Genomic DNA, 10266 nt, shown 5'->3' with positions numbered 1-10266 from the left:
GTTGATACAAGGCAGGATGGATCCATGCTTTCATGYTGTTGAYGCCAAATTCTGACCCTACCATSCGAATGYCGCAGCAGAAATCCAGACTCAGACCAGGCAACATTTTCCAATCTTCTATTGTCCAGTTTTGGTGAGCCTGTGTGAATTGTAGTCTCAGTTTCCTGTTCTTAGATGACAGGAGTGGCACCTGGTGTGGTCTTCTGCTGCTGTAGCCCATCCGCCACAAGGTTTGATGTGTTGTGTTCAGAGATGCTCTTCTGCAGACCTCGTTTGTAACGAGTGGTTATTTGAGTTACTGTTGTCGTTCTATCGGCTCAAACCAGTCTGGCCATTCTTCTCTGACCTCTGGCATCAACAAGGCATTTACACCCACAGACCTGCTGCTCAGTGGATATTTTTCCCTCTTTCAGACCATTCTCTGAAAAACCTAGAGATGGTTGTGGGTGAAAATCCCAGTAGATCAGCAGTTTCTGAAATATTCAGATCAGCCCGTCTCTGGCACTAACAACCGTGCCACGTTCAAAGTTACTTAAATCACCTTTCTAATCCATTCTGATGCTCGGTTTGATGTGCAGCAGATCAACTTGGCCATGTCTACATACCTAAATGCATTGAGTTGCTGCCAAAAACCCAACAACAACACCAGCAATAAACTAAGACTTGTCAGTTTGTGTTAAACAAAAGTTTTTATAAGTGGTATTGTTAGTTTAGAAAGGTTTCATGGTGATTTCTAATCCAAAATATGGACCTTTCTGGCTTCAAATTACTGTGACGGCAACAGCCAAATCCTAAACTTGGAGTTTTAAAATGGTAGCCTTTCAATTAAAGGGTAAAATGATCTTTTTAGACATTTAATTAGGACTTTTTTCTGATGACCTTCTGACGCCTTTAGCAAAAAAATCTCAAAACAGCATCAACACAGTCTTTACATTTTTAGATGGCTAAAATATTGTCTTAACAATAGTATTTTTGCTCAAGAATGTACAAAAACAAGATAAACATTTACAATTTTTTTAAGTACTTAAAGGGGACATATCATGCAAAATCCACTTTTTAAGCTGCTAAATACACTTTATTATGTACTTGGAATCTCTAAGAGTGCAGAAAAGTTGAATTTATTATTTTCCGGTGCTTACTTTTCTCTATTTTTCATAATGCTTTATGAGCAATGAATTTAAATTATTTGCAAATGAACTGCCAAATAAGGTCTGGACTTACTAACTCCAATTTTATTGTCTTTATTCTCCTCTGGCTCTGGGTCAGACTCTTTTCATTAATTGGTAAATAAAAAGTTTCTGTATTGCCAGAGTCGTAAACCCCTCTATCAAACTGGAATGTACCAGTCTCAGAGCTGAAAATGGGCAGGGTGTGAAGAGGCAGTGTCAAAATGAGTTGATCTGAGACACACCTAAGAAAAGGGGTGAAAGAGGGGCTTGTGGAGTTACAATAAGGGGGAATTTAGACCAAAGAATTGCAGTTCCAATTGCTTAGACCCCAACTGAATGATTGAAATGTGACAAAGAAAGTTTAAGCATGTCTACTTAAGTTAAAGCTTAAGCTATGCTGATAACGATAAACACGGCATTAGTATTCCTCTACAAAATAAGCATTTATTTTTTAATGGACAAAAAAGAAGCAAACTTTTTCTTTCTCTTTAAACACTAATGGCCAAAACCAATCAATAAAGCACTACTGTTCAACTGCATTTGTCAATAACATTCTGGAGAATTTGGTGTAAAAACCAGGTAAACAGTAAAACAGACAGAACTGCCAACTGCAGCACAAAACTCCTAGCAGAAATTGATTATCAATGGAAAACTTGGCTCCAGAGTGAAGTGGAATTACACACTTCAATCTCTAATCATTAAAACATTTCAGGCCTAAATCAATACACTTTTCTGTCACAACCGGTGTTCCCCTAACGACTGCAGAAAATGCTKCTTCTTGTCCATAACYGCMCCCCACTCCTCCMCAAAAACAAACAAAAAATWAATWAAAAAAGGAAAAGAAAAAAGCAGAAACAGCTAAAGGGACATAGCRCAATTCATTTAAAATAAATTACAACAGACAGGAGGTCCAAATAAACCACTTTATCATTGCTGCTGGTCTGTTAGCTGCCTATGTGCTTTAACTGGTTTTTAGCAAGCACACATTTTCTCCATCCATCTTTCTGTTTTGCGCTCCAGGTCACTTATTTTCACCTTGTATGTGAAGGTAATACGAATTTACACAATTAATCTAACACAATGAACACACCATTGCACAGACTGTGTACTAATTAGTGTTAATACAGGCCCCCACACAGACACTATGATCATTTCATTACACTTGCAGTTTGAACTGTTTGACCCAACAGGGTTGTGTGTCTGGCCTGTTTGACAGCYGTTTTACTTTATTACCACTACAGATGCTACTAGCTCCTGGTTCCAACTGCAACTCAGGCCAATCAGGCAGGATTTATGGGGCTTTATCCACACAATGGCATTTTCTTTTCCACTAACTACTTAAACAATCCTTATTGTTGTGCAAATACCACTAAGAGGGGAAACTGTAATTTAAAAAATACATACTATTTTATACAGCTCCGATTACAACTTTTACTTTTATGGCTGATTCTGGCTAAGATGTTCATCTAGCAAAAGTAAAAGGAATTCTCAAAGTACGAATAAACAAACAAAATAACATCCTCAAATGTTCTTCCAAATRTTTTCCACAGCATGGAAAAATTGGTACACTTATCAAACAGTCTTTGAAAAATACACAAATTATACCATTACAGTAAGAAATTTTTACTTTGATACACGTCTAACTAATCTTTTATTCAAATGTACATGCAATAACTAAATATAAACATGAGTAAACAATAAAAAAGGTTCTGCCAGCTCAGTGCATAYAAGACATTTGTTCTACAGCAACATATTGCTATACTGTTACTAATCTGCATCTTAATGCCGTAGAAAGGTCCCAGTTCAACAACAAATTTATCAAGATGCCACCCACAAACATCTAATTGCCCACAAAYATCTAATTGCCCACAAACATCTAATTACTTAACCAAATGCAAATCTGTCTCAGTACAAACAAAAATAACAACACTACGAAAACAAGAAAACCATTTCAGAACTACTTAAGTGAATCTATTGCTGTTGCTGAGAAAGTTTGTCTAAAATAGATAGTCATTATACAAACAGACAATCAAAACACTAGACAAAAAAACATTAAGACATTACCATTGCAATATTTTAGAAAAACATGGGTTTTTAACTTGGGAACATTTTTATTAAATACTCAAATCTCTGTCTGTTATACAAAATTGTTAAAGGTCTGTCATCTCCACCAYTTTCTCAGTTTGTAAATATTATAACTCATATCGATTAACGAGAGGGGCAATCCGTGAAGATAGTATTGTTCCTCTCTGGAAAAGTGCTTTAGTCAAAGTACCTTTTCAGTTACAGCTGCACAGGAGTGTAACTCTGTCCCTCAGCCAATCAGAGTTCTCACCACATATAAACTATTTAAAAAACAGTTAAAGACTTGGATTATAACACAACAGATTTGTCAACATTTCGTTTAATAACTGCCTCCACCTAGTTCCACCATGTGACCACTTGAGTTTTTGCCATCTTGATGAAGGTTTAAATTAGTTTTAATGATTCTTATACTTTGTATAAATTTTGTGTTTAATTTTTTTAAATGATTTGTACTGATTGTATTTTATTGTATTTTTGACAAATTGTATGGAGCACAGTCATTTCAACTTTGTTTTATATAACCTTTGTTTTTATTAAGTCCAGGAACAACAGATGAAAAATAGCCTTTGGCTAACTCTGGCACATTTACAGAAATGTCAATTAATGTGCATTGTCTCTTCTAAATAAATAAATTAAATAAATTAAAATAAAGAAATTATCAGGACTCTATACTTTAGCAGTATGTATATAAATTCTTAACAATTGTCTTTCAGCATTTATAGAGATTAAAACTCATAGAGGTCTATATGTCTACCCATTTTAGAGAGAACTACAAAACAGATGGCTATTTGATTTGACATGGTCATAAATTAGGCAAAAACATAAAAACGTAACACTTTTAAAAGACAGTTGTTTCCATTTGTTTTTACTGGCTTCATAGCAGAGCAGCCTATAATAAAAGACAATGACAAGAGAAACATTGCAGTTAAGACAAGAGAATTGTTACAAAAAGGTAGTTGAAATGTTTCAAAAATTTGGATGGATAGATGGATGGAGCGAGTACAAAGAGGTAGTTTAAATGTTTTAAACTAATCAGATGTAAATTAGAGAGCACAGAAAAGCTCAGTGATGACACCAGGATAATCATGGGACCACATCTGACAGCCTCAGCATCTTAGTGCTATTAAATCTAGGACTCTGACCTTAAAACTGCACAATTTCTTTCATTTACAACATTACAAACACATGATCTACAGTCTATCATCCCACTTGGTTGCTAAATTTACAGCCTTACACACACAATAACTTATGAAGTTCCAGTGGAGTAACCATCCCGCTATTCTTCAGTATGTTGTTGTTTTTTGTTTTTTTTTCCCTTGGGGGGGGGGGGGGGGTACAGAGCACAATTCTCACCATCTCCAACTCCCCAGACAAAAACCAGGGCCCTAGTAAATCTGAAAGCAAACATATAACGCATCTTAAAGAAAACTTGTTTTATTAAAACACTTGACTGGAGATGAAGAGGGCTTTAACACATAAAATTGTATGGCAGCAAATTAGACCTACTTAAAACAAAAATAAAAAACATCACTATTTATTCATAATGAATACTAAGTAAATACAATCATATTAGCACATAAGAAATTCTTACAATTTCTGTCCACTTATGGCTACTACTTTACGGCAAGTGCAATAAGAACAAAGCTTTTGCATATTCAGATTCAAATTTGGAGTCTGATGACCCACAGTATCTACGTTTACATAAGTAATCAGATTAAACGGCCATTCGAAATAAAAAAGCGTCATGTAAACACCCCATTCGGATTATTCTGATCCGGTTCAGCTCGATCCGAAGGAWTTTGTAATCGGAATGAGAGGGGTGGTTTATGTCGATGGATAAACCAAACAGSGTGCATGTAAACACTTAATCGGATCGTTTTATTCTGATTGTGGAAAACTGATCTGACTGTTCATGTCTGCTGACTTTCATTCAGCGGCTTCTGCTCTTTCGTGGAGGGAGGGACAGCAGCGCTGTTTCCATTCGKATTATTTAATCCGAATATATTTAAATCTGATCAAAAAATTTGTGCATGTAAACTTATCTAATGAGGTCTATCCTCCACTTATAGAACCACTGCTTTAACAGGTACAGGCAGAACTTTGTCCCACTGCAAGTTGCCAATCCTCCTAATATGCAGGTGAAGGAAAGAAGAAGAAGTAAGCAGGAAAAAGCCATCTCCCTGCTTTTAATAGACACTATCACAAGCCAGTGTGTCACTACTGCAGCATAAAATCCTGTCTGAGGAGATAACGAACGAGAGCGAGACGCTCCACTAGTGCCTGAAAAAAAGTTGCCTGAGATGTGTGGGAGGCGGGTTTTTTTTAGTTCTGTAAAAACATTTTCATGAATTTCCAAGGAGGTGTTGATCAACAGCAAGCACCAGAGGAAAGCAATAACAGCAGCATGGCAGCACAACTTTGCATCGAATAACCTGCAGAGTTTGCTGCAGAAGAGAAATTAGKTTAAAGTTTGTTTGGTGTTCCTGAAAAGAGAGGTGGAATATTTAAAGACTTTGTTTTGTTGTTAAAGCCAAGTTGGTATGGAGCATGAGCTGACATTATTTTTTTTCTCCTATGATTATTTAGCAGGCAGAACAAAACAAAAAAACAAAAACAAGAAGCTGAAGATTTAGTTTTGTAAAAGTAATTTTAAATAATAAAAGAAAGAACAGACACAAACAGTGCACATTTAAAAAAGCTTACCCATTTGAATACACCTTCGGAGGAGTCAATGTATTTTATAACATTATGATTTAAGGGTTTTAGAGAACTGATAAAAACAAATTTCTGTAAATATGCCTAACTTGGGTTGGGCAATACTGGCAAAAAAAATTATCACTATTAATTATGGTATTTAGTCGATAACGATTAATACGACGATTAATCTTTTAAGTTTTTATGTTTAGCCACTTTTTTTCCTTCACATGTTATGTGGGTGCTGGTGCTCATGTACAGCAGTAAATGTCTAAGAGGCGTGGTATAACCTGGACAGGTCGCAAATCCATCTCAGGGCCACAGAAGCTGMATTTCCATTGACCATGAAAATGCGCAAATTAGAATTTCGAAAATAAATTTGCTCAGTGGAAACACGTCAATTTAGAAAAAACTTACGTTTTTCGACAAAATGGTTTTGCACTAGGATAAGGTGGTTTTTTGGCCGTACTGAAATTGGTGTATTTCGCAAAACTGCAATGGAAACACTTTTTTTGCATCACGGGAGTCACATAATCAACACCCAGCTGTTTCTACGACAAAGAAGAAGACAACAGTAGAAGTACGGTAGTAGTAAAATCACTGAAGTTCTAAAAGAAAGTAGTAAACTCACCAACTACAATTTCCCAAAAACGCAGCATACGTAGCCGTTCCCAAGTATAAGGGGCTTGTCACTCAAAAGCCTCGATAAAAGACGCCAACGTTTCCTCTGATGGCAGATGATGAGCGCTAGTGTCGTGGTAGCATTAAGCATGTGTTTACATCCATTCACACCATGTTTGTAATGACTTATCGCGAGAACAAACGTATTCACGCGTGACTTTAATAGCTTTTCTTACTTAAATGAAACACCGCAATTGAGAAACTGTGTTTTCTTGACAATAACAGGATTTCGACAAAGTTTTGCGCACATTTGCAACAGAAACAGTTAGAGACAATCCAGAAAAAATACATGCACACCTAGGGACAATTTCAAGATACTAGTTATACTAACATGTATGTTTTTGGTCTGGGGGAGGAAACCGGAGTATCTGGAGAAAACCCTTTTCATTTCTGTTTCCCTTTAAAAACGAGATGATTATTTTAAAATGAACTAGAAGCTGTTTGGAGATCACCACCTCCGCCAAGACCCTAGGGTCACTCAGGTGGTCCAGATCACCACCAAAATTAAATTATTTGCTTCATTATGACTATGTCAACACTGAAAATTTGTTCACAACTTTTTGACAAATCTTGTGGACTGACAAAGTACCCCTACCAAAACCCAGTTGGATTCACACCACAGTGCAAACTCAACCTCAATTTAGTTTATTTTAAAATGTCTTTCATTTGTTACTCTCATGTGGCCACGTTACAGTCGCACTCATACCTTTCCAAGTGACTCAAGGGGTCTCTGGTCAGATGTGCAGGGCGYTCCACCAGCAGAGGGGGGGTGGAGCCTCAGAGATCCCACTTCCTCTTCTTTTGTCACTCACACATGCTCCTGGAAGAGACAAACAAGATGGATACATAGGCTGTTAAAACAGTAACACATGCAAGGAAGACGACATATTAAAAATTGTGCAATCTTAAAACAAGATGCAAAAAAAACTTAATTTTTTTTAAAATATAGTTAAAGAGTGTGGGGATAGTTATATTTAACAAACAGAGTTTTCTGACTACACTAACGGTGTCCAAACTTGAAAGGCTTTACACTGGTTATCGACTTATGCCCTTTATAAAGTTAGAATTTTTACAAGCATATTTCCATTTGAAACAGCACTTCCCAGCTGTATGTTAGCACACAGTTAAACATGTTGGAACACTGAGCTTTTTGAAAGTTACAAAATTTCAGTCGTGTTGTTGTGTTTATGAATATATTACATACATATATATATATATATATATATACAACCTGAAGATCAAATCAAACCAAAGCATTCTGACAAACTTTAAAAAAGAACAAAGAAATGCAAAACAGATGACAAATGGATGTAGGGAGATCAAAATATGGACGGACAAATGATGAATTCCCAGAACTGCTCACTTCACTAGATTAATCTGCTATTTTTWAAAAAAAATCACTGAGATGAGATGCAAGTGAAAACGATTCAGTGTGGGCTTGTGTGTCTGTGTGCACTTCAATCTGGCCTTTGGCCTACTTTATAGCCAAGTCATCATTCCTGTCCACTGGGACTTCATAATTCCAGTCTACGTATAGCATGAGTGTGTTAAGTTTGTATTACAAGAGCCATAGCATAAATCTCTTTCTGCCAGCCCACACACTTCTGCATTAGTGACTGTGAGGAGGGTGCACTGCAGTGCAGGTATGCATCAGCTTATGAAGGATTCTGGCCACCAAAGGTGCCTGTCTGTTTCATCTCGAGTGAGTCATCATTTCTTATCTCCTCCTTCCTTTTCATCTCTGTCTTAACATGCATTGTGAGCATATTTTAAAAAAGCGTTTTTAGTCCCACCCCCTGCAGAAAACTACACCAACATTGAGCGAAATGTAATCCATCTGCAGATTGGAAGCAGGAGGAGCTAAAGCTTCTATAAATACTCATTTGATTCCCGTGACAGTCAAAATAAATCTACAAAATCATACACATTGCTGCAGTTCAAGTAGCAAATCATCTCTGATTTTGTCTGCAGCGTAAACCTCTTCCTCTCCTTGTTTTCACTTCAGTCAGTCTTGCAATTTCTGAGAGCTAAATGTCACTACAACCAAAATTTTGCATTTTGTTTTGACTTAAAACAAAAATAAATTACAGAGATACACCATTAGTTTGGTGTTATAAAATAAACAATCTAACCAYGTGCCTTTTAAAGTCCAAACGCTGTAAAAGTTGATGCGACTTCTGTAAAACAGACCTGATATCACACAAAAAAGGCCTTTCTACATATCTGAATGTGATGCTGCAATACTAAAGAGAAAGTCCTGACACAGCAACAAAATGATGCAGCTCTAACAGCAGATCCTAAGACCAACACCCATGTGAGCATTTACACTTCTTCAATGTGCATCTGCAGTTTAAACAACCCACAATGCCCTGGTTGCGTGCATGGTTTTTGCCCCAGCATTAAACAATGGAGGCTGAAAATAGAGGTTGTGTGTTCTAAGTATTTTGGGAGCTATTAAAACGATGGACAATGTCTTACTGAATTTACTGAAACAAGAGGGAAGTATGAGCAGCTAGAATAGTAACATTAAACTGAGAATTCAGATAAACGTTTGGAGCTTCAAAAACAATTATAAAAAATGTTTCAGGCAGAATATGATAATGTGTTAGCATTATGAGCAAACATGATTCAATTAGAACCTGTTGCATTTTACATTTGTATTTCATAAGGCCTTTAAATGTCATGTAAATACAGATATTATGATATAGTATATTATGATAGGGCATAATTTAAATTTTGTATAATCAGAACATGTCTTTTCAAAGATAATGGTCATATATTGAGTGACCTTTATAACTGTAATTTGTGTCCAAATTAGGATTTTAAGACATATTAAAAGACCAGTATGTTTGTGTATCTTCATTTAAGACATGAACCTTTAAAATTTCTACTGACACTATAAGAGCTAAGCAGTTTACAGGCAACATTTATTGAACACAGTTTGAAATTACTAAATGAGCCACCTCATAATGTTAAAAAGTAAATTTATACATTTCATTTTATTCTTCCTCCTTCTATACCAAAGCTATCTGGGGTTTGGTTAAATTCATTCCAAATTAGGAACTCATCATCATGGACCAAAGCAAAGCAGAACCATGGATAAACCAGATGTGACTGATTTTTATTTCATGCTGTGTGAATTTCAGAGTTGTAAAGTAACTAAGTACAAATACTTCTTTACTGTACTTAAGTAGAATTTTTGGATATCTGTACTTTACTTCAGTAATTATTTTTCAGCCTACTTTTTACTTCTACTTCTTACATTTTCACACAATTATCTGGACTTTCTACTCCTTACATTTTAAAAAAAGGCATCAAGTAGAAAGTCGTTACTTTTATTTTGGCCTGTTTTCATTCCAGCTTGTTATTATAAAAACTAAATTCTATCCATATAAACTGAGCCTCCTAGATAGACTGAATTTAACTGTCGTTGAATGAGAAGTATAAATATATAAAACTCTGATAGCGTATTAGTTTGTACACAAACAAATCATGTCACACTCCAGCAGGACATAATCATTAAAATAAAAGAACTGTACTTAAGAAGTATTTGTATTTGGGCAGCCTTGATATATGTATATAAACTGAAACAGCTGGACTAGTGCATCCTAAATTTAACATAAATTAAATATTTAAT

The 10266-nt window shown here is 35.8% G+C and overlaps 1 protein-coding gene across 2 annotated transcripts in view; it reads right to left on the bottom strand.

Annotated features, from left to right (window-relative positions):
• Positions 1-10266, bottom strand: part of galnt1 (UDP-N-acetyl-alpha-D-galactosamine:polypeptide N-acetylgalactosaminyltransferase 1) — an 81605-nt gene that overhangs the window by 39404 nt on the left and 31935 nt on the right. For both annotated transcript variants that reach the window (XM_014021860.1, XM_014021859.1), the window contains exon 2: positions 7336-7449. The gene's annotated coding sequence lies outside the window, so the exon portion shown is untranslated. The remainder of the gene's footprint in view (positions 1-7335; positions 7450-10266) is intronic.

This window comes from Austrofundulus limnaeus, unplaced genomic scaffold, assembly GCF_001266775.1.
Source record: "Austrofundulus limnaeus strain Quisiro unplaced genomic scaffold, Austrofundulus_limnaeus-1.0 Scaffold308, whole genome shotgun sequence".
Classification (NCBI taxonomy): domain Eukaryota; kingdom Metazoa; phylum Chordata; class Actinopteri; order Cyprinodontiformes; family Rivulidae; genus Austrofundulus; species Austrofundulus limnaeus.
This window is presented reverse-complemented; position numbering and strand designations above follow the sequence as displayed.